Genomic DNA, 25,702 nt, shown 5'->3' with positions numbered 1-25,702 from the left:
TTACCATTACATCATGGATCCTATTCACGCGTTATGTCAGGCTGTAACAGCACACATATAATTAACTGTATACTAACCTGGAGGTGCTTAAAATCTTTGAAATGCTACCAAACTATTTGCATATTGTTAAGTCCGAAATAAGGGCCACATGGGTCAGGGGCTAAAATGTTTCAGGACCTATACTGAGAAGGCGAGGAGCTGTGACCAGTGCTATGTGGATGTAGCTAGATCTAAGTGGGTGTGTACAACGCCTACACTGTCAGCCCCAATTTCTCTCTAAATACAGAAAAGTAGAAAAATAACATAGTTTGATGAGAAAACTAAAACAACAAATTTTAATACTGATGATTTATGGCCAACCGTACAGTTGATGGTGGGGCTATTTTTAAGTGGAGGCCTATAGCTCCATCCACACCATTGTTATTCTAGCCCTGTGTATTGTTTTCAACTCTATGTATAAATAACTTTTTATGGCAAACCAGAAAAACCCTCTGCTACCTTTTTGAATGCTGTAGCAATGGATTTCACATCCCAGATTGTGATTGCCCAAAATGGTGATATGATGATTTTTTAGAGAAAGCTAAAGAACAAGGTGATATGGTAAATCATGTAGGAGATTGATAAATTAGATGATATGGGGGAATATTGCTGGTATCAGGTGCAAATAACATAACTATAATAATAGAATAGTAGGCACAACCCCATGGCAAAGAAAGGAAGCATTTTTGGTTTATTCTACAGGTGATTATGATCACTGAATGGTTTCTAAAATGTTTGAGTATTGGTTTAAAATTTATTTCAATTACATTTTTCCAGCAAACCAAAATGTAGTCGGCAGTATTTGAACACGCGGTGGGAGACCCCAATTGATTTCTAGTCCATCGCCAAAACCACTCGGCCACGAATACATACATATTTTATTATGTGTCATATTTGTTTACTATTTTTACAATAAATGTATAAACAAGGTTCCACCGAGATTTGAAATCAGATGGCTGGATTCAGAGTCCAGAGTGCTAATCATTACACCATGGAACCTATTCACACTTTATGCCAGGCTGTAACAGTACACATATAATAAACTGTATACTAATCTGGAGGTGCTTAAAATCTTTGAAATGCTACCAAACTATTTGCATATTGTTAAGTCCGGATTAAGGTCCACATGGGTCAGGGGCTATAATGTTTCAGGGCCTATACTTAGAAGGGGAGGAGCTGTGAACAGTGCTATGTGGATGTAGCCAGATCCAAGTGGGTGTGTACAACGCCTACACTGTCAGCCCCAATTTCTCTCTAAATACAGAAAAGTAGAAAAATAACATAGTTTGATAAGAAAACTAAAACTACTATTTTTATATTTATGATTTATGGCCAACCGAACAGTTGATGGTGGGCCTATTTTTATGTGGAGGCCTGTAGCTCCATCCACCCCATTGTTATTCTCACTCTGTGTATTGTTTTCAACTCTATGTATAAATAACTTTTTATGGCCAACCAGAAAAACCCTCTGCTACCTTTTTGAGTGCTGTAGCAATGGATTTCATATCCCAGATTGTGATTGCCCAAAATGGTGATATGATGATTTTTTAGAGAAAGCTAAAGTACATGGTGATATGGTAAATCATGTAGGAGATTGATAAATTAGATGATATGGGGGATTATTGCTGGTATCAGGTGCAAATAACATAACAATAATAATAGAATAGTAGGCACACCCCCATGGCAAAGAAAGGAAGCATTTTTGGTTAATTCTACTGGTGTTTATGATCACAGAACGGTTTTTAAAACATTTGAGTATTGGTTTAAAATTTATTTCAATTACATTTTTACAGCAAGCCAAAATGAAGTCGGCAGTATTTGAACACGCGCTGGGAGACCCCAATGGATTTCTAGTCCATCGCCAAAACCACTCAGCCACGAATACATACATATTTTATAATGTGTCATATTTGTTTACTATTTTTACATAAATATTTAAACAAGGTTCCATCGATATTTGAACTCAGATCACTGGATTCAGAGTCCAGATTGCTAACCATTACACCATGGAACCTATTCACACATTAGGCCAGGCTGTAACAGTACACATATAATAAACTGTATACTAACCTGGAGGTGCTTAAAATATTTGAAATGCTACCAAACTATTTGCATATTGTTAAGGCCGGATTAAGGGCCACATGGGTCAGGGGCTATAATGTTTCAGGGCCTATACTGAGAAGGGGAGGAGCTGTGACCAGTGCTATGTGGATGTAGCCAGATCCAAGTGAGTGTGTACAACGCCTACACTGTCAGCCCCAATATCTCTCTAAATACAGAAAAGTAGAAAAATAACATAGTTTGATGAGAAAACTAAAACTACAATTTTGATGCTTATGACTTATGGCCAACCGTAGAGTTGATGGTGGGTCCATTTTTATGTGGAGGACTGTAGCTCCATCCACCCCATTGTTATTCTCGCCCTGTGTATTGTTTTCAACTCTATGTATAAATAACTTTTTATGGCAAACAAGAAAAACCCTCTGCTATCTCTTTTGAGTGCTGTAGCAATAGATTTCACATCCTAGATTGTGATTGCGTATAATGGTGATATGATGATTTTTGAGATAGCTAAGGTACATGGTGATATGTAAAATCATGTAGGAGATTGATAAATTTGATGATATGGGGGAATATTGGTGGTATCAGGTGCAAATAACATAACTTTTATAATAGAATAGTAGGCACACCCCATGGCAAAGAAAGGAAGCAATTTTGATTTATTCTACATATGCATATGATCACTGAATGGCTTCTAAAATGTTTTGGTATTGGTTTAAAATTTATTTCAATGAAATTTTTCCAGCAAGCCAAAATGTAGTCGGCAGTAATTGAACACGAGCTGGGAGACCCCAATGGATTTCTATTCCATCGCCAAAACCTCTCGGCCACAAATACATACATATTTTATAATGTATCATATTAGTTTACTATTTAAACAATTAATAAATAAACAAGGTACCACCAAAATTTGAAGTCAGATGGCTGGATTCAGAGTCCAGAGTGCTAACCATTACACCATGGAACCTATTCACACTTTATGCCAGGCTGCAACAGTACACATATAATAAACTATATACTAACCTGGAGGTGCTGAAAGTCTTTGAAATGCTACCAAACTATTTGCATATTGTTAAGGCCGGATAAAGGACTACATGGGTCAGGGGCTAAAATGTTTCAGGGCCTATACTGAGAAGGGGAGGAGCTGTGACCAGTGCTATGTGGATGTAGCCAGATCCAAGTATGGTAAATCATGAAGGAGATTGATAAATTAGATGATATGGGGGAATATTGCTGGTATCAGGTGCAAATAACATAACTATGATAATATAATAGTAGGCACACCCCCATGGCAAAGAAAGGAAGCATTTTTGGTTTATTCTACAGGTGTTTATGATCCCTGAATGGTTTCTAAAACGTTTGAGTATTGGTTTAAAATTTATTTCAATGACATTTTTCCAGCAAGCCAAAATGTAGTCGGCAGTATTTGAACAAGCGGTGGGAGACCCCAATGGATTTCTAGTCCATCACCAAAACCAATCGGCCACGAATACATACATTTTTTATAAAGTGTCATATTTGTTTACTTTTTTTACAATAAATATTTAAACAAGGTCCCACCGAGATTTGAACTCAGATTGCTGGATTCAAAGTCCAGAGTGCTAACCATTACACCATGGAACCTATTGACATATTATGCCAAGCTGTAACAGTCCACATATAATAAACTGTATACTAAACTGGAGGTGCTTAAAATCTTTGAAATGCTACCAATCTATTTGCATATTGTTAAGGCCGGATTAAGGGCCACATGGGTCAGGGGCTAAAATGAATCAGGGCCTATACTGAAAAGGGGAGGAGATGTGTCCAGTGCTATGTGGATGTAGCCATATCCAAGTGGGTGTGTACAACGCCTACACTGTCAGCCCCAATTTCTATCTAAATACAGAAAAGTAGAAAAATAACATAGTTTGATGAGAAAACTAAAACTACAATTTTAATACTTATGATTTATGGCCAACCGTACAGTTGATGGTGGGCCTATTTTAATGTGGAGGACTGTAGCTCCATCCACCCCATTGTTATTCTCGCCCTGTGTATTGTTTTCAACTCTATGTATAAATAACTTTTTAAGGCAAACCAGAAAAACCCTTTGTTACCTTTTTGAGTGCTGTAGGAATGGATTTCACATCCCAGATTGTGATTGCCCAAAATGGTGATATGATGATTTTTTAGAGAAAGCTAAAGTACATGGTGATATGGTAAATCATGAAAGAGATTGATAAATTAGATGATATGGGGGAATATTGCTGGTATCAGGTGCAAATAACATAACTATGATAATATAATAGTAGGCACACCCCCATGGCAAAGAAAGGAAGCATTTTTGGTTTATTCTACTGGAGTTTATGATCACTGAATGGTTTCTAAAATGTTTGAGTATTGGTTTAAAATTTTTTTCAATAAAAATTTTCCAGCAAGCCAAAATGTAGTCGGCAATATTTGAACACGCGGTGGGAGACCCCAATGGATTTCTAGTCCATCGCCAAAACCAATCGGCCACGAATACATACATATTTTATAATGTGTCATATTTGTTTACTTTTTTACAATAAATATTTAAACAAGGTCCCACTGAGATTTGAACTCAGATTGCTGGATTCAAAGTCCAGAGTGCTAATCATTACACCACGGAACCTATTGACATATTATGCCAAGCTGTAACAGTCCACATATAATAAACTGTATACTAAACTGGAGGTGCTTAAAATCTTTGAAATGCTACCAATCTATTTGCATATTGTTAAGGGCGGATTAAGGACCACATGGGTCAGGGGCTAAAATGTTTCAGGGCCTATACTCAGAAGGGGAGGAGCTGTGACCAGTGCTATGTGGATGTAGCCAGATCCAAGTGGGTTTGTGCAACGCCTACATTATCAGCCCCAATTTCTCTCTAAATACAGAAAAGTAGAAAAATAACATAGTTTGATGAGAAAACTAAAACTACAATTTTGATACTTATGATTTATGGCCAACCGTACAGTTGATGATGGGCCTATTTTAATGTGGAGGACTGTTGCTCCATCCACCCCATTGTTATTCTCGCCCTGTGTATTGTTTTCTACTCTATGTATAAATAACTTTTTATGGCAAACCAGAAAAACCCTTTGTTACCTTTTTGAGTGCTGTAGGAATGGATTTCACATCCCAGATTGTGATTGCCCAAAATGGTGATATGATGATTTTTTAGAGAAAGCTAAAGTACATGGTGATATGGTAAATCATGAAAGAGATTGATAAATTAGATGATATGGGGGAATATTGCTGGTATCAGGTGCAAATAACATAACTATGATAATATAATAGTAGGCACACCCCCATGGCAAAGAAAGGATGCATTTTTGGTTTATTCTACAGGTGTTTATGATCACTGAATGGTTTCTAAAAAGTTTGAGTATTGGTTTAAAATTTATTTCAATGACATTTTTCCAGGAAGCCAAAAAGTAGTCGGCAGTATTTGAACACGCGCTGGGAGACCCCAATGGATTTCTAGTCCATCGCCAAAACCAATCGGCCACGAATACATACATATTTTATAATGTGTCATATTTGTTTACTATTTTTACAATAAATATTTAAACAAGGTCCCATTGTGTTTTGAACTCAGATTGCAGGATTTAGAGTCCAGAGTGCTAAGCATTACACCATGGAACCTATTGACATATTATGGCAGGCTGTAACAGTCCACATATAATAAACTGTATACTAAACTGGAGGTGCTTAAAATCTTCGAAATGCTACCAATCTATTTGCATATTGGTAAGGCCAGATTAAGGGCCACATGGGTCAGGGGCTAAAATGTTTCAGGGCCTATACTGAAAAGGGGAGGAGATGTGACCATTGTTATGTGGATGTAGCCAGATCCAAGTGGGTTTGTACAACGCCTACACTATCAGCCCCAATTTCTCTCTAAATACAGAAAAGTAGAAAAATAACATAGTTTGATGAGAAAACTAAAACTACAATTTTGATACTTATGATTTATGGCCAACCGTACAGTTGATGATGGGCCTATTTTAATGTGGAGGACTGTTGCTCCATCCACCCCATTGTTATTCTCACCCTGTGTATTGTTTTCAACTCTATGTATAAATAACTTTATTGCAAACCAGAAAAACCCTCTGTTACCTTTTTGAGTGCTGTAGCAATGGATTTCACATCCCAGATTGTGATTGCCCAAAATGGAGATATGATGATTTTTTAGAGAAAGCTAAAGTACATGGTAATATGGTAAATCATGAAGGAGATTGATAAATTAGATGATATGGGGGAATATTGCTGGTATCAGGTGCAAATAACATAACTATGATTACATAATAGTAGGCACACCCCCATGGCAAAGAAAGGAAGCATTTTTGGTTAATTCTACAGGTGTTTATGATCACTGAATGGTTTCTAAAATGTTTGAGTATTGGTTTAAAATTTATTTCAATGACATTTTTCCAGCAAGCCAAAATGTAGTCGGCAGTATTTGAACACGCGCTGGGAGACCCCAATGGATTTCTAGTCCATCGCCAAAACCAATCGGCCACGAATACATACATATTTTATAATGTGTCATATTTGTTTATTATTTTTACAATAAATATTTAAACAAAGTCTCACCGAGACTGGAACTCAGATGGCTGGATTCAGAGTCCAGAGTGCTAACCATTACACCATGGAACCTATTGACATATTACGCCAGGCTGTAACAGTCCACATATAATAAAGTGTATACAAAACTGGAGGTGCTTAAAATCTTTGAAATACTACCAATCTATTTGCATATTGTTAAGGCCGGATTAAGGGCCACATGGGTCAGGGGCTAAAATGTTTCAGGGCCTATACTGAAAAGGGGAGGAGATGTGACCAGTGCTATGTGGATGTAGCCAGATCCAAGTGGGTGTGTACAACGCCTACACTGTCAGCCCCAATTTCTCTCTAAATACAGAAAAGTAGAAAAATAACATAGTTTGATGAGAAAACTAAAACTACAATTTTAATACTTATGATTTATGGCCATCCGTACAGTTGATGGTGGTCCTATTTTTATGTGGAGGACTGTAGCTCCATCCACCCCATTGTTATTCTCGCCCTGTGTATTGTTTTCAACTCTATGTATAAATAACTTTTTATGGCAAATCAGAAAAAACCTCTGCTACCTTTTAGAGTGCTGTAGCAATGGATCTCAAATCCCAGATTGTGATTGTCCAAAATGGTGATATGATGATTTTTTAGAGAAAGCTAAAGTACATGGTGATATGGTAAATCATGAAGGAGATTGATAAATTAGATGATATGGGGGAATATTGCTGGTATCAGATGCAAATAACATAACTTTGATAATATAATAGTAGGCACACCCCCATGGCAAAGAAAGGAAGCATTTTTGGTTTATTCTACAGGTGTTTATGATCACTGAATGGTTTCTAAAACGTTTGAGTATTGGTTTAAAATTTATTTCAATGACATTTTTCCAGCAAGCCAAAATGTAGTCGGCAGTATTTGAACACGCGGTGGGAGACCCCAATGGATTTCTAGTCCTTCGCCAAAACCAATCGACCACGAATACATACATATTTTATAATTTGTCATATTTGTTTGACTTTTTTACAATAAATATTTAAACAAGGTCCCACCGTGATTTGAACTCAGATTGCAGGATTCTGAGTCCAGAGTGCTAAGCATTACACCATGGAACCTATTGACATATTATGGCAGGCTGTAACAGTCCACATATATTAAACTGTATACTAAACTGGAGGTGCTTAAAATATTTGAAATGCTACCAATCTATTTGCATATTGTTAAGGCCGGATTAAGGGCCACATGGGTCAGGGGCTAAAATGTTTCAGGGCCTGTACTGAGAAGGGGAGGAGATGTCACCAGTGCTATGTGGGTGTAGCCTGATCCAAGTGGGTGTGTACAACGCCTACACTATCAGCCCCAATTTCTCTCTAAATACAGAAAAGTAGAAAAATAACATAGTTTGATGAGAAAACTAAAACTACAATTTTGATACTTATGATTTATGGCCAACCGTACAGTTGATGATGGGCCTATTTTAATGTGGAGGACTGTTGCTCCATCCACCACATTGTTATTCTCGCCCTGTGTATTGTTTTCAACTCTATGTATAAATAACTTTTTATGGCAAACCAGAAAAACCCACTGTTACCTTTTTGAGTGCTGTAGCAATGGATTTCACATCCCAGATTGTGATTGCCCAAAATGGTGATATGATGATTTTTTAGAGAAAGCTAAAGTACATGGTGATATGGTAAATCATGAAGGAGATTGATAAATTAGATGATATGGGGGAATATTGCTGGTATCAGGTGCAAATAACAAAACTATGATAATATAATAGTAGGCACACCCCCATGGCAAAGAAAGGAAGCATTTTTGGTTTATTCTACTGGTGTTTATGATCACTGAATGGTTTCTAACATGTTTGAGTATAGGTTTAAAATTTATTTCAATCACATTTTTCCAGCAAGCCAAAATGTAGTCGGTAGTATTTGAACACGCGCTGGGAGACCCCAATGGATTTCTAGTCCATCACCAAAACCAATCTGCCACGAATACATACATATTTTATAATGTGTCATATTTGTTTACTTTTTTTACAATAAATATTTAAACAAGGTCCCATTGTGTGTTGAACTCAGATTGCAGGATTCTGAGTCCAGAGTGCTAAGCATTACACCATGGAACCTATTGACATATTATGGCAAGCTGTAACAGTCCACATATAATAAACTGTATACTAAACTGGAGGTGCTTAAAATCTTTGAAATGCTACCAATCTATTTGCATATTGGTAAGGCCAGATTAAGGGCCACATGGGTCAGGGGCTAAAATGTTTCAGGGCCTGTACTGAGAAGGGGAGGGGATGTCACCAGTGCTATGTGGGTGTAGCCTGATCCAAGTGGGTGTGTACAACGCCTACACTATCAGCCCCAATTTCTCTCTAAATACAGAAAAGTAGAAAAATAACATAGTTTGATGAGAAAACTAAATCTACAATTTTGATACTTATGATTTATGGCCAACCGTACAGTTGATGATGGGCCTATTTTAATGTGGAGGACTGTTGCTCCATCCACCACATTGTTATTCTCGCCCTGTGTATTGTTTTCAACTCTATGTATAAATAACTTTTTATGGCAAACCAGAAAAACCCACTGTTACCTTTTTGAGTGCTGTAGCAATGGATTTCACATCCCAGATTGTGATTGCCCAAAATGGTGATATGATGATTTTTTAGAGAAAGCTAAAGTACATGGTGATATAGTAAATCATGAAGGAGATTGATAAATTAGATGATATGGGGGAATATTGCTGGTATCAGCTGCAAATAACATAACTATGATAATATAATAGTAGGCACACCCCCATGGCAAAGAAAGGAAGCATTTTTGGTTTATTCTACAGGTGTTTATGATCACTGAATGGTTTCTAACATGTTTGAGTATAGGTTTAAAATTTATTTCAATCACATTTTTCCAGCAAGCCAAAATGTAGTCGGTAGTATTTGAACACGCGCTGGGAGACCCCAATGGATTTCTAGTCCATCGCCAAAACCAATCGGCCACGAATACATACATATTTTATAATTTGTCATATTTGTTTACTTTTTTAAATAAATATTTAAAAAAGGTCCCACTGAGATTTGAACTCGGATCAATGGACACAGAGTCCAGAGTGCTAACCATTACACCATGGAACCTATTGACATATCATGCCAGGCTGTAACAGTCCCCATATATAATAAACTGTATACTAAACTGGAGGTGCTTAAAATCTTTGAAATGCTACCAATCTATTTGCATACTGTTAAGGGTGGATTAAGGACCACATGGGTCAGGGGCTAAAATGTTTCAGGGCCTATACTGAGAAGGGGAGGAGATGTGACCAGTGCTATGTGGATGTAGCCAGATCCAAGTGGGTTTGTACAACGCCTACACTATCATCCCCAAATTCTCTCTAAATACAGAAAAGTAGAAAAATAACATAGTTTGATGAGAAAACTAAAACTACTATTTTGATACTTATGATTTATGGCCAACCGTACAGTTGATGATGGGTCTATTTTAATGTGGAGGACTGTTGCTCCATCCACCCCATTGTTATTCTCGCCCTGTGTATTGTTTTCTACTCTATGTATAAATAACTTTTTATGGCAAACCAGAAAAACCCCTAGTTACCTTTTTGAGTGCTGTAGGAATGGATTTCACATCCCAGATTGTGATTGCCCAAAATGGTGATATGATGATTTTTTACAGAAAGCTAAAGTACATGGTGATATGGTAAATCATGAAAGAGATTGATAAATTAGATGATATGGGGGAATATTGCTGGTATCAGGTGCAAATAACATAACTATGATAATATAATAGTAGGCACACCCCCATGGCAAAGAAAGGAAGCATTTTTGGTTTATTCTACTGGAGTTTATGATCACTGAATGGTTTCTAAAATGTTTGGGTATTGGTTTAAAATTTATTTCAATAACATTTTTCCAGCAAGCCAAAATGTAGTCGGCAGTATTTGAACACGCAGTGGGAGACCCCAAAGGATTTCTAGTCCATCGCCAAAACCAATCGGCCACGAATACATACATATTTTATAATGTGTCATATTTGTTTACTTTTTTACAATAAATATTTAAACAAGGTCCCACCGAGATTTGTACTCGGATCAATGGACACAGAGTCCAGAGTGCTAACCATTACACCATGGAACCTATTGACATATTATGCCAGGCTGTAACAGTCAACATATAATAAACTGTATACTAAACTGGAGGTGCTTAAAATCTGTGAAATGCTACCAATCTATTTGCATATTGTTAAGGCCGGATTAAGGACCACATGGGTCAGGGGCTTTAATGTTTCAGGGCATATACTGAGAAGGGGAGGAGCTGTGACCAGTGCTATGTGGATGTAGCCAGATCCAAGTGGGTGTGTACAACGCCTACACTGTCAGCCCCAATTTCTCTCTAAATACAGAAAAGTAGAAAAATAACATAGTTTGATGAGAAAACTAAAACTACAATTTTAATACTTATGATTTATGGCCAACCGTACAGTTGATGGTGGGCCTATTTTAATGTGGAGGACTGCAGCTCCATCCACCCCATTGTTATTCTTGCCCTGTGTATTGTTTTCAACTCTATGTATAAATAACTTTTTATGGCAAACCAGAAAAAACCTCTGCTACCTTTTTGAGTGCTGTAGCAATGGATTTCACATCCCAGATTGTGATTGCCCAAAATGGTGATATGAGGATTTTTTAGAGAAAGCTAAAGTACATGGTGATATGGTAAATCATGAAGGAGATTGATAAATTAGATGATATGGGGGAATATTGCTGGTATCAGGTGCAAATAACATAACTATGATAATATAATAGTAGGTACACCCCCATGGCAAAGAAAGGAAGCATTTTTGGTTTATTCTACAGGTGTTTATGATCACTGAATGGTTTCTAAAACAATTGAGTATTGGTTTAAAATTTATTTCAATTACATTTTTCCAGCAAGCCAAAATGCAATCCGCAGTATTTGAACACGCGCTCGGAGACACCAAGGGATTTCTAGTCCATCGCCAAAACCAATCGGCCACAAATACATACATATTTTATAATGTGTCATATTTGTTTACTATTTGTACAATAAATATTTAAACAAGGTCCCATTGTGTTTTGAACTCAGATTGCAGGACTCAGAGTCCAAAGCACTAACCATTACACCATGGAACCTATTGACAAATTATGTCAGCTGTAACAGTCCACATATAATAAACTGTATACTAAACTGGAGGTGCATAAAATCTTTGAAATGCTAACAATCTATTTGCATATTGTTAAGGCCGGATAAAGGGCCACATGAGTCAGGGGCTAAAATGTTTCAGGGCCTATACTGAAAAGGTGAGGAGATATGACCAGTGCTTTGTGGATGTAGACAGATCCAAGTGGGTGTGTACAACGCCTACACTGTCAGCCCCAATTTCTCTCTAAATACAGAAAAGTAGAAAAATAACATAGTTTGATGAGAAAACTAAAACTACAATTTTGATACTTATGATTTTTGGCCAACCGTACAGTTGATGATGGGCCTATTTTAATGTGGAGGACTGCAGCTCCATCCACCCCATTGTTATTCTTGCCCTGTGTATTGTTTTCAACTCTATGTATAAATAACTTTTTATGGCAAACCAGAAAAACCCTCTGCTACCTTTTTGAGTGCTGTAGCAATGGATTTCACATCCCAGATTGTGATTGCCCAAAATGGTGATATGATGATTTTTTAGAGAAAGCTAAAGTACATGGTGATATGGTAAATCATGAAGGAGATTGATAAATTAGATGATATGGGGGAATATTGCTGGTATCAGGTGCAAATAACATAACTTTGATAATATAATAGTAGGCACACCCCCATGGCAAAGAAAGGAAGCATTTTTGGTTTATTCTACAGGTGTTTATGATCACTGAATGGTTTCTAAAATGTTTGAGTATTGGTTTAAAATTTATTTCAATGACATTTTTCCAGCAAGCCAAAATGTAGTCGGCAATATTTGAACACGCGGTGGGAGACCCCAATGGATTTCTAGTCCATCGCCAAAACCAATCGGCCACGAATACATACATATTTTATAATGTGTCATATTTGTTTACTTTTTTTACAATAAATATTTATCCAGTGATCCGAGATTTGAACTTGGATCACTGGATTCAAAGTCCAAAGTGCTAGCCATTACACCATGGAACCTATTGACATGTTATGCCAGGCTGTAACAGTCCACATATAATAAACTGTATACTAAACTGGAGGTGCTTAAAATCTTTGAAATGCTACCAATCTATTTGCATATTGTTAAGGCCGGATTAAGGACCACATGGGTCAGGGGCTAAAATGTTTCAGGGCCTATACTGAGAAGGGGAGGAGCTGTGACCAGTTCTATGTGGATGTAGCCAGATCCAAATGGGTTTGTACAACGCCTACACTATCAGCCCCAATTTCTCTCTAAATACAGAAAAGTAGAAAAATAACATAGTTTGATGAGAAAACTAAAACTACAATTTTGATACTTATGATATATGGCCAACCGTACAGTTGATGATGGGCCTATTTTAATGTGGAGGACTGTTGCTCCTTCCACCCCATTGTTATTCTCGCCCTGTGTATTGTTTTCAACTCTATGTAGATATAACTTTTTATGGCAAACCAGAAAAACTCTCTGCTACCTTCTTGAGTGCTGTAGGAATGGATTTCACATCCCAGATTGTGATTGCCCAAAATGGTGATATGATGATTTTTTAGAGAAAGCTAAAATACATGGTGATATGGTAAATTATGAAGGAGATTGATAAATTAGATGATATGGGGTAATATTGCTGGTATCAGGTGCAAATAACATAACTATGATAATATAATAGTAGGCACACCCCCATGGCAAAGAAAGGAAGCATTTTTGGTTTTTTCTACAGGTGTTTATGATCACTGAATGGTTTCTAAAATGTTTGAGTATTGGTTTAAAATTTATTTCAATGATATTTTTCCAGCAAGCCAAAATGTAGTCGGCAGTATTTGAACACGCGGTGGGAGACCCCAATGGATTTCTAGTCCTTCGCCAAAACCAATCGACCACGAATACATACATATTTTATAATTTGTCATATTTGTTTGACTTTTTTACAATAAATATTTAAACAAGGTCCCACCGTGATTTGAACTCAGATTGCAGGATTCTGAGTCCAGAGTGCTAAGCATTACACCATGGAACCTATTGACATATTATGGCAGGCTGTAACAGTCCACATATATTAAACTGTATACTAAACTGGAGGTGCTTAAAATCTTTGATATGCTACCAATCTATTTGCATATTGTTAAGGCCGGATTAAGGGCCACATGGGTCAGGGGCTAAAATGTTTCAGGGCCTGTACTGAGAAGGGGAGGAGATGTCACCAGTGCTATGTGGGTGTAGCCTGATCCAAGTGGGTGTGTACAACGCCTACACTATCAGCCCCAATTTCTCTCTAAATACAGAAAAGTAGAAAAATAACATAGTTTGATGAGAAAACTAAAACTACAATTTTGATACTTATGATTTATGGCCAACCGTACAGTTGATGATGGGCCTATTTTAATGTGGAGGACTGTTGCTCCATCCACCACATTGTTATTCTCGCCCTGTGTATTGTTTTCAATTCTATGTATAAATAACTTTTTATGGCAAACCAGAAAAACCCACTGTTACCTTTTTGAGTGCTGTAGCAATGGATTTCACATCCCAGATTGTGATTGCCCAAAATGGTGATATGATGATTTTTTAGAGAAAGCTAAAGTACATGGTGATATGGTAAATCATGAAGGAGATTGATAAATTAGATGATATGGGGGAATATTGCTGGTATCAGGTGCAAATAACAAAACTATGATAATATAATAGTAGGCACACCCCCATGGCAAAGAAAGGAAGCATTTTTGGTTTATTCTACTGGTGTTTATGATCACTGAATGGTTTCTAACATGTTTGAGTATAGGTTTAAAATTTATTTCAATCACATTTTTCCAGCAAGCCAAAATGTAGTCGGTAGTATTTGAACACGCGCTGGGAGACCCCAATGGATTTCTAGTCCATCACCAAAACCAATCTACCACGAATACATACATATTTTATAATGTGTCATATTTGTTTAATATTTTTACAATAAATATTTAAACAAATTTCCACCGAGATTTGAACTCAGATCGCTGGATTCAGAGTCCAGAGTGCTAACCATTACACCATGGAACCTATTGACATATTATGCCAGGCTGTAACAGTCAACATATAATAAACTGTATACTAAACTGGAGGTGCTTAAAATCTGTGAAATGCTACCAATCTATTTGCATATTGTTAAGGCCGGATTAAGGACCACATGGGTCAGGGGCTTTAATGTTTCAGGGCATATACTGAGAAGGGGAGGAGCTGTGACCAGTGCTATGTGGATGTAGCCAGATCCAAGTGGGTGTGTACAACGCCTACACTGTCAGCCCCAATTTCTCTCTAAATACAGAAAAGTAGAAAAATAACATAGTTTGATGAGAAAACTAAAACTACAATTTTAATACATGATTTATGGCCAACCGTACAGTTGATGGTGGGCCTATTTTAATGTGGAGGACTGCAGCTCCATCCACCCCATTGTTATTCTTGCCCTGTGTATTGTTTTCAACTCTATGTATAAATAACTTTTTATGGCAAACCAGAAAAAACCTCTGCTACCTTTTTGAGTGCTGTAGCAATGGATTTCACATCCCAGATTGTGATTGCCCAAAATGGTGATATGAGGATTTTTTAGAGAAAGCTAAAGTACATGGTGATATGGTAAATCATGAAGGAGATTGATAAATTAGATGATATGGGGAATATTGCTGGTATCAGGTGCAAATAACATAACTATGATAATATAATAGTAGGTACACCCCCATGGCAAAGAAAGGAAGCATTTTTGGTTTATTCTACAGGTGTTTATGATCACTGAATGGTTTCTAAAACAATTGAGTATTGGTTTAAAATTTATTTCAATTACATTTTTCCAGCAAGCCAAAATGCAATCGGCAGTATTTGAACACGCGCTGGGAGACACCAAGGGATTTCTAGTCCATCGCCAAAACCAATCAGCCACAAATACATACATATTTTATAATGTGTCATATTTGTTTACTATTTGTACAATAAATATTTAAACAAGGTCCCATTGTGTTGTGAACTCAGATTGCAGGACTCAGAGTCCAAAGCACTAACCATTACACCATGGAACCTATTGACAAATTATGCTAGCTGTAACAGTCCACATATAATAAACTGTATACTAAACTGGAGGTGCATAAAATCTTTGAAATGCTAACAATCTATTTGCATATTGTTAAGGCCGGATAAAGGGCCACATGAGTCAGGGGCTAAAATGTTTCAGGGCCTATACTGAAAAGGTGAGGAGATATGACCAGTGCTTTGTGGATGTAGACAGATCCAAGTGGGTGTGTACAACGCCTACACTGTCAGCCCCAATTTCTCTCTAAATACAGAAAAGTAGAAAAATAACATAGTTTGATGAGAAAACTAAAACTACAATTTTGATACTTATGATTTTTGGCCAACCGTACAGTTGATGATGGGCCTATTTTAATGTGGAGGACTGATGCTCCATCCACCACATTGTTATTCTCGCCCTGTGTATTGTTTTCAACTCTATGTATAAATAACTTTTTATGGCAAACCAGAAAAACCCTCTGCTACCTTTTTGAGTGCTGTAGCAATGGATTTCACATCCCAGATTGTGATTGCACAGAATGGTGATATGATGATTTTTTAGAGAAAGCTAAAGTACATGGTGATATGGTAAATCATGAAGGAGATTGATAAATTAGATGATATGGGGGAATATTGCTGGTATCAGGTGCAAATAACATAACTTTGATAATATAATAGTAGGCACACCCCCATGGCAAAGAAAGGATGCATTTTTGGTTTATTCTACAGGTGTTTATGATCACTGAATGGTTTCTAAAATGTTTGAGTATTGGTTTAAAATTTATTTCAATGACATTTTTCCAGCAAGCCAAAATGTAGTCGGCAATATTTGAACACGCGGTGGGAGACCCCAATGGATTTCTAGTCCATCGCCAAAACCAATCGGCCACGAATACATACATATTTTATAATGTGTCATATTTGTTTACTTTTTTTACAATAAATATTTATCCAGTGATCCGAGATTTGAACTTGGATCACTGGATTCAAAGTCCAAAGTGCTAGCCATTACACCATGGAACCTATTGACATGTTATGCCAGGCTGTAACAGTCCACATATAATAAACTGTATACTAAACTGGAGGTGCTTAAAATCTTTGAAATGCTACCAATCTATTTGCATATTGTTAAGGCCGGATTAAGGACCACATGGGTCAGGGGCTAAAATGTTTCAGGGCCTATACTGAGAAGGGGAGGAGCTGTGACCAGTTCTATGTGGATGTAGCCAGATCCAAATGGGTTTGTACAACGCCTACACTATCAGCCCCAATTTCTCTCTAAATACAGAAAAGTAGAAAAATAACATAGTTTGATGAGAAAACTAAAACTACAATTTTGATACTTATGATATATGGCCAACCGTACAGTTGATGATGGGCCTATTTTAATGTGGAGGACTGTTGCTCCTTCCACCCCATTGTTATTCTCGCCCTGTGTATTGTTTTCAACTCTATGTAGATATAACTTTTTATGGCAAACCAGAAAAACTCTCTGCTACCTTCTTGAGTGCTGTAGGAATGGATTTCACATCGCAGATTGTGATTGCCCAAAATGGTGATATGATGATTTTTTAGAGAAAGCTAAAATACATGGTGATATGGTAAATTATGAAGGAGATTGATAAATTAGATGATATGGGGTAATATTGCTGGTATCAGGTGCAAATAACATAACTATGATAATATAATAGTAGGCACACCCCCATGGCAAAGAAAGGAAGCATTTTTGGTTTTTTCTACAGGTGTTTATGATCACTGAATGGTTTCTAAAATGTTTGAGTATTGGTTTATAATTTATTTCAATGACATTTTTCCAGCAAGCCAAAATGTAGTCGGCAGTATTTGAACACGCGGTGGGAGACCCCAATGGATTTCTAGTCCTTCGCCAAAACCAATCGACCACGAATACATACATATTTTATAATTTGTCATATTTGTTTGACTTTTTTACAATAAATATTTAAACAAGGTCCCACCGTGATTTGAAATCAGATTGCAGGATTCTGAGTCCAGAGTGCTAAGCATTACACCATGGAACCTATTGACATATTATGGCAGGCTGTAACAGTCCACATATATTAAACTGTATACTAAACTGTAGGTGCTTAAAATCTTTGAAATGCTACCAATCTATTTGCATATTGTTAAGGCCGGATTAAGGGCCACATGAGTCAGGGGCTAAAATGTTTCAGGGCCTGTACTGAGAAGGGGAGGAGATGTCACCAGTGCTATGTGGGTGTAGCCTGATCCAAGTGGGTGTGTACAACGCCTACACTATCAGCCCCAATTTCTCTCTAAATACAGAAAAGTAGAAAAATAACATAGTTTGATGAGAAAACTAAAACTACAATTTTGATACTTATGATTTATGGCCAACCGTACAGTTGATGATGGGCCTATTTTAATGTGGAGGACTGTTGCTCCATCCACCACATTGTTATTCTCGCCCTGTGTATTGTTTTCAATTCTATGTATAAATAACTTTTTATGGCAAACCAGAAAAACCCACTGTTACCTTTTTGAGTGCTGTAGCAATGGATTTCACATCCCAGATTGTGATTGCCCAAAATGGTGATATGATGATTTTTTAGAGAAAGCTAAAGTACATGGTGATATGGTAAATCATGAAGGAGATTGATAAATTAGATGATATGGGGGAATATTGCTGGTATCAGGTGCAAATAACAAAACTATGATAATATAATAGTAGGCACACCCCCATGGCAAAGAAAGGAAGCATTTTTGGTTTATTCTACTGGTGTTTATGATCACTGAATGGTTTCTAACATGTTTGAGTATAGGTTTAAAATTTATTTCAATGATATTTTTCCAGCAAGCCAAAATGTAGTCGGCAGTATTTGAACACGCGGTGGGAGACCCCAATGGATTTCTAGTCCATCACCAAAACCAATCGGCCACGAATACATACATTTTTTATAATGTGTCATATTTGTTTACTTTTTTTACAATAAATATTTAAACAAGGTCCCATTGTGTTTTGAACTCAGATTGCAGGATTCTGAGTCCAGAGTGCTAAGCATTACACCATGGAACCTATTGACATATTATGGCAGGCTGTAACAGTCCACATATAATAAACTGTATACTAAACTGGAGGTGATTAAAATCTTTGAAATGCTACCAATCTATTTGCATATTGTTAAGGCCGGATTAAGGGCCACATGGGTCAGGGGCTAAAATGGTTCAGGGCCTGTACTGAGAAGGGGAGGGGATGTCACCAGTGCTATGTGGGTGTAGCCTGATCCAAGTGGGTGTGTACAACGCCTACACTATCAGCCCCAATTTCTCTCTAAATACAGAAAAGTAGAAAAATAACATAGTTTGATGAGAAAACTAAAACTACAATTTTGATACTTATGATTTATGGCCAACCGTACAGTTGATGATGGGCCTATTTTAATGTGGAGGACTGTTGCTCCATCCACCACATTGTTATTCTCGCCCTGTGTATTGTTTTCAACTCTATGTATAAATAACTTTTTATGGCAAACCAGAAAAACCCACTGTTACCTTTTTGAGTGCTGTAGCAATGGATTTCACATCCCAGATTGTGATTGCCCAAAATGGTGATATGATGATTTTTTAGAGAAAGCTAAAGTACATGGTGATATGGTAAATCATGAAGGAGATTGATAAATTAGATGATATGGGGGAATATTGCTGGTATCAGGTGCAAATAACATAACTATGATAATATAATAGTAGGCACACCCCCATGGCAAAGAAAGGAAGCATTTTTGGTTTATTCTACTGGTGTTTATGATCACTGAATGGTTTCTAACATGTTTGAGTATAGGTTTAAAATTTATTTCAATCACATTTTTCCAGCAAGCCAAAATGTAGTCGGTAGTATTTGAACACACGCTGGGAGACCCCAATGGATTTCTAGTCCATCGCCAAAACCAATCGGCCACGAATACATACATATTTTATAATTTGTCATATTTGTTTACTTTTTTAAATAAATATTTATACAAGGTCCCACCCAGATTTGAACTCAGATCAATGGACACAGAGTCCAGAGTGCTAACCATTACACCATGGAACCTATTGACATATCATGCCAGGCTGTAAAAGTCCCCATATATAATAAACTGTATACTAAACTGGAGGTGCTTAAAATCTTTGAAATGCTACCAATCTATTTGCATATTGTTAAGGACGGATTAAGGACCACATGGGTCAGGGGCTAAAATGTTTCAGGGCCTATACTGAGAAGGGGAGGAGATGTGACCAGTGCTATGTGGATGTAGCCAGATCCAAGTGGGTTTGTACAATGCCTACACTATCATCCCCAAATTCTCTCTAAATACAGAAAAGTAGAAAAATAACATAGTTTGATGAGAAAACTAAAACTACTATTTTGATACTTATGATTTATGGCCAACCGTACAGTTGATGATGGGTCTATTTTAATGTGGAGGACTGTTGCTCCATCCACCCCATTGTTATTCTCGCCCTGTGTATTGTTTTCTACTCTATGTATAAATAACTTTTTATGGCAAACCAGAAAAACCCCTAGTTACCTTTTTGAGTGCTGTAGGAATGGATTTCACTTCCCAGATTGTGATTGCCCAAAATGGTGATATGATGATTTTTTAGAGAAAGCTAAAGTACATGGTGATATGGTAAATCATGAAGGAGATTGATAAATTAGATGATATGGGGGAATATTGCTGGTATCAGGTGCAAATAACATAACTATGATAATATAATAGTAGGCACACCCCCATGGCAAAGAAAAGAAGCATTTTTGGTTTATTCTACTGGAGTTTATGATCACTGAATGGTTTCTAACATGTTTGGGTATTGGTTTAAAATTTATTTCAATAACATTTTTCCAGCAAGCCAAAATGTAGTCAGCAGTATTTGAACACGCAGTGGGAGACCCCAAAGGATTTCTAGTCCATCGCCAAAACCAATCGGCCACGAATACATACATATTTTATAATGTGTCATATTTGTTTACTTTTTTACAATAAATATTTAAACAAGGTCCCACCGAGATTTGTACTCAGATCAATGGACACAGAGTCCAGAGTGCTAACCATTACACCATGGAACCTATTGACATATAATGCCAGGCTGTAACAGTCCACATATAATAAACTGTATACTAAACTGGAGGTGCTTAAAATCTTTGAAATGCTACCAAACTATTTGCATATTGTTAAGGCCGGATTAAGGGCTACATGGGTCAGGGGCTAAAATGTTTCAGGGCATATACTGAGAAGGGTAGGAGCTGTGACCAGTGCTATGTGGATGTAGCCAGATCCAAGTGGGTGTGTACAACGCCTACACTGTCAGCCCCAATTTGTCTCTAAATACAGAAAAGTAGAAATATAACATAGTTTGATGAGAAAACTAAAACTACAATTTTAATACTTATGATTTATGGCCAACCGTACAGTTGATGGTGGGCCTATTTTTATGTGGAGGACTGTAGCTCCATCTACCCCATTGTTATTCTCGCCCTGTGTATTGTTTTCAACTCTATGTATAAATAACTTTTTATGGCAAACCAGGAAAACTCTCTGCTACCTTCTTGAGTGCTGTAGCAATGGATTTCACATCCCAGATTGTGATTGCACAAAATGGTGATATGATGATTTTTTAGAGAAAGCTAAAGTACATGGTGATATGGTAAATCATGAAGGAGATTGATAAATTAGATGATATGGGGGAATATTGCTGGTATCAGGTGCAAATAACATAACTTTGATAATATAATAGTAGGCACACCCCCATGGCAAAGAAAGGAAGCATTTTTGGTTTATTCTACAGGTGTTTATGATCACTGAATGGTTTCTAAAATGTTTGAGTATTGGTTTAAAATTTATTTCAATGACATTTTTCCAGCAAGCCAAAATGTAGTCGGCAGTATTTGAACACGCGGTGGGAGACCCCAATGGATTTCTAGTCCATCGCCTAAACCAATCTGCCACGAATACATACATATTTTATATTGTGTCATATTTGTTTACTTTTTTTACAATAAATATTTATACACCGAGATTTGAACTCGGATGACTGGATTCAAAGTCTAAAGTGCTAACCATTACACCATGGAACCTATTGACATATTATGCCAGGCTGTAACAGTCCACATATAATAAACTGTATACTAAACTGGAGGTGCTTAAAATCTTTGAAATGCTTCCAATCTATTTGCATATTGTTAAGGCCGGATTAAGGGCCACATGGTTCAGGGGCTAAAATGTTTCAGGGCCTATACTGAACAGGGGAGGAGATGTGACCAGTTCTATGTGGATGTAGCCAGATCCAAGTGGGTTTGTACAACGCCTACACTATCAGCCCCAATTTCTCTCTAAATACAGAAAAGTAGAAAAATAACATAGTTTGATGAGAAAACTAAAACTACAATTTTGATACTTATGATTTATGGCCAACCGTACAGTTGATGATGGACCTATTTTAATGTGGGGGACTGTTGCTCCATCCACCCCATTATTATTCTCGCCCTGTGTATTGTTTTCAACTCTATGTATAAATAACTTTTTATGGCAAACCAGAAAAACCCTCTGTTACCTTTTTGAGTGCTGTAGCAATGGATTTCACATCCCAGATTGTGATTGCCCAAAATGGTGATATGATGATTTTTTAGAGAAAGCTAAAGTACATGGTGATATGGTAAATCATGAAGGAGATTGATAAATTAGATGATATGGGGGAATATTGCTGGTATCAGGTGCAAATAACATAACTATGATAATATAATAGTAGGCACACCCCCATGGCAAAGAAAGGAAGCATTTTTGGTTTATTCTACAGGTGTTTATGATCACTGAATGGTTTCTAAAATGTTTGAGTATTGGTTTAAAATTTATTTCAATGACATTTTTCCAGCAAGCCTAAAAGTTGTCGGCAGTATTTGAACACGCGCTGGGAGACCCCAATGGATTTCTAGTCCATCGCCAAAACCAATCGGCCACGAATACATACATATTTTATAACGTGTCATATTTGTTTACTATTTTTACACTAAATATTTAAACAAGGTCCCACCGAGATTTGAACTCGGATCACTGGATTCAGAGTCCAAAGTGCTAAACATTACACCATGGAACCTATTGGCATATTATGCCAGGCTGTAACAGTATACATATAATAAACTGTATACTAAACTGGAGGTGCTTAAAATCTTTGAAATGCTACCAAACTATTTGCATATTGTTAAGGCCGGATTAAGGGACACATGGGTCAGGGGCTAAAATGTTTCAGGGCATATACTGAGAATGGGTGGAGCTGTGACCAGTTCTATGTGGATGTAGCCAGATCCAAGTGGGTTTGTACAACGCCTACACTGTCAGCCCCAATTTCTCTCTAAATACAGAAAAGTAGAAAAATAACATAGTTTGATGAGAAAACTAAAACTACAATTTTAATACTTATGATTTATGGCCAACCGTACAGTTGATGGTAGGCCTATTTTTATGTGGAGGACTGCAGCTCCATCCACCCCGTTGTTATTCTCGCCCTGTGTATTGTTTTCAACTCTATGTATAAATAACTTTTTATGGCAAACCAGAAAAACTCTCTACTACCTTCTTGAGTGCTGTAGCAATGGATTTCACATCCCAGATTGTGATTGCACAAAATGGTGATATGATGATTTTTTAGAGAAAGCTAAAATACATGGTGATATGGTAAATCATGAAGGAGATTGATAAATTAGATTATATGGTGGAATATTGCTGGTATCAGGTGCAAATAACATAACTGTGATAATATAATAGTAGGCACACCCCCATGGCAAAGAAAGGAAGCATTTTTGGTTTACTCTACAGGTGTTTATGATCACTGAATGGTTTCTAAAATGTTTGAGTATTGGTTTAAAATTTATTTCAATGACATTTTTCCAGCAAGCCAAACAGTAGTCGGCAGTATTTGAACACGTGGTGGGAGACCCCAATGGATTTCTAGTCCAACGCCAAAACCAATCGGCCACGAATACATACATATTTTATAATGTGTCATATTTGTTTACTATTTTTACAATAAATATTTATCCAGTGATCCGAGATTTGAACTCGGATCACTGGATTCAAAGTCCAAAGTGCTAACCAATACACCATGGAACCTATTGACATATTATGCCAAGCTGTAACAGTCCACATATAATAAACTGTATACTAAACTGGAGGTGCTTAAAATCTTTGAAATGCTACCAATCTATTTGCATATTGTTAATGCCGGATTAAGGGCCACATGGGTCAGAGGCTAAAATGTTTCAGGGCCTATACTGAAAAGGGGAGGAGATGGGACCAGTGCTATGTGGATGTAGCCAGATCCAAGTGGGTGTGTACAACGCCTACACTGTCAGCCCCAATTTCTCTCTAAATACAGAAAAGTAGAAAAATAACATAGTTTGATGAGAAAACTAAAACTACAGTTTTGATACTTATGATTTATGGCCAACCGTACAGTTGATGATGGGCCTATTTTAATGTGGAGGACTGTTGCTCCTTCCACCCCATTGTTATTCTCGCCCCGTGTATTGTTTTCAACTCTATGTATAAATAACTTTTTATGGCAAACCAGAAAAACCCTCTGTTACCTTTTTGAGTGCTGTAGCAATGGATTTCACATCCCAGATTGTGATTGCCCAAAATGGTGATATGATGATTTTTTAGAGAAAGCTAAAGTACATGGTGATATGGTAAATCATGAAGGAGATTGATAAATTAGATGATATGGGGGAATATTGCTGGTATCAGGTGCAAATAACATAACTATGATAATATAATAGTAGGCACACCCCCATGGCAAAGAAAGGAAGCATTTTTGGTTTATTCTACAGGTGTTTATGATCACTGAATGGTTTCTAAAATGTTTGAGTATTGGTTTAAAATTTATTTCAATGACATTTTTCCAGCAAGCCTAAAAGTTGTCTGCAGTATTTGAACACGCGCTGGGAGACCCCAATGGATTTCTAGTCCATCGCCAAAACCAATCGGCCACGAATACATACATATTTTATAACGTGTCATATTTGATTACTATTTTTACAATAAATATTTAAACAAGGTCCCACCGAGATTTGAACTCGGATCACTAGATTCAGAGTCCAAAGTGCTAAACATTACACCATGTAACCTATTGGCATATTAAGCCAGGCTGTAACAGTATACATATAATAAACTGTATACTAAACTGGAGGTGCTTAAAATCTTTGAAATGCTACCAAACTATTTGCATATTGTTAAGGCCGGATTAAGGGACACATGGGTCAGGGGCTAAAATGTTTCAGGGCGTATACTGAGAATGGGAGGAGCTGTGACCAGTTCTATGTGGATGTAGCCAGATCCAAGTGGGTTTGTACAACGCCTACACTGTCAGCCCCAATTTCTCTCTAAATACAGAAAAGTAGAAAAATAACATAGTTTGATGAGAAAACTAAAACTACAATTTTTATACTTATGATTTATGGCCAACCGTACAGTTGATGGTGGGCCTATTTATATGTGGAGGACTGCAGCTCCATCCACCCCGTTGTTATTCTCGCCCTGTGTATTGTTTTCAACTCTATGTATAAATAACTTTTTATGGCAAACCAGAAAAACTCTCTACTACCTTCTTGAGTGCTGTAGCAATGGATTTCACATCCCAGATTGTGATTGCACAAAATGGTGATATGATGATTTTTTAGAGAAAGCTAAAGTACATGGTGATATGGTAAATCATGAAGGAGATTGATAAATTAGATTATATGGGGGAATATTGCTGGTATCAGGTGCAAATAACATAACTGTGATAATATAATAGTA

At 37.0% G+C, this 25,702-nt stretch overlaps 4 non-coding genes across 4 annotated transcripts; all 4 read right to left on the bottom strand.

Annotated features, from left to right (window-relative positions):
- Positions 1-3,651: 3,651 nt before the first annotated feature.
- On the bottom strand, positions 3,652-3,723 carry TRNAQ-UUG (transfer RNA glutamine (anticodon UUG)). Its single transcript has one exon. It is a non-coding gene; the product is annotated as a tRNA-Gln (tRNA).
- A 943-nt stretch (positions 3,724-4,666) lies between these two features.
- TRNAQ-UUG (transfer RNA glutamine (anticodon UUG)) lies at positions 4,667-4,738 on the bottom strand. The gene has a single exon. It is a non-coding gene; the product is annotated as a tRNA-Gln (tRNA).
- Positions 4,739-14,819: 10,081 nt separating this feature from the next.
- Positions 14,820-14,891, bottom strand: TRNAQ-CUG (transfer RNA glutamine (anticodon CUG)). Its single transcript has one exon. It is a non-coding gene; the product is annotated as a tRNA-Gln (tRNA).
- An 8,040-nt stretch (positions 14,892-22,931) lies between these two features.
- On the bottom strand, positions 22,932-23,003 carry TRNAQ-CUG (transfer RNA glutamine (anticodon CUG)). Its single transcript has one exon. It is a non-coding gene; the product is annotated as a tRNA-Gln (tRNA).
- Between the last annotated feature and the right edge of the window lie 2,699 nt (positions 23,004-25,702).

This window comes from Taudactylus pleione, unplaced genomic scaffold (assembly GCF_031769625.1).
Source record: "Taudactylus pleione unplaced genomic scaffold, aTauple2 ptg000085l, whole genome shotgun sequence".
NCBI lineage: Eukaryota > Metazoa > Chordata > Amphibia > Anura > Myobatrachidae > Taudactylus > Taudactylus pleione.
The sequence above is the reverse complement of the archived record's forward strand: the minus strand, read 5'-3'. Positions and strand labels throughout refer to the sequence as shown.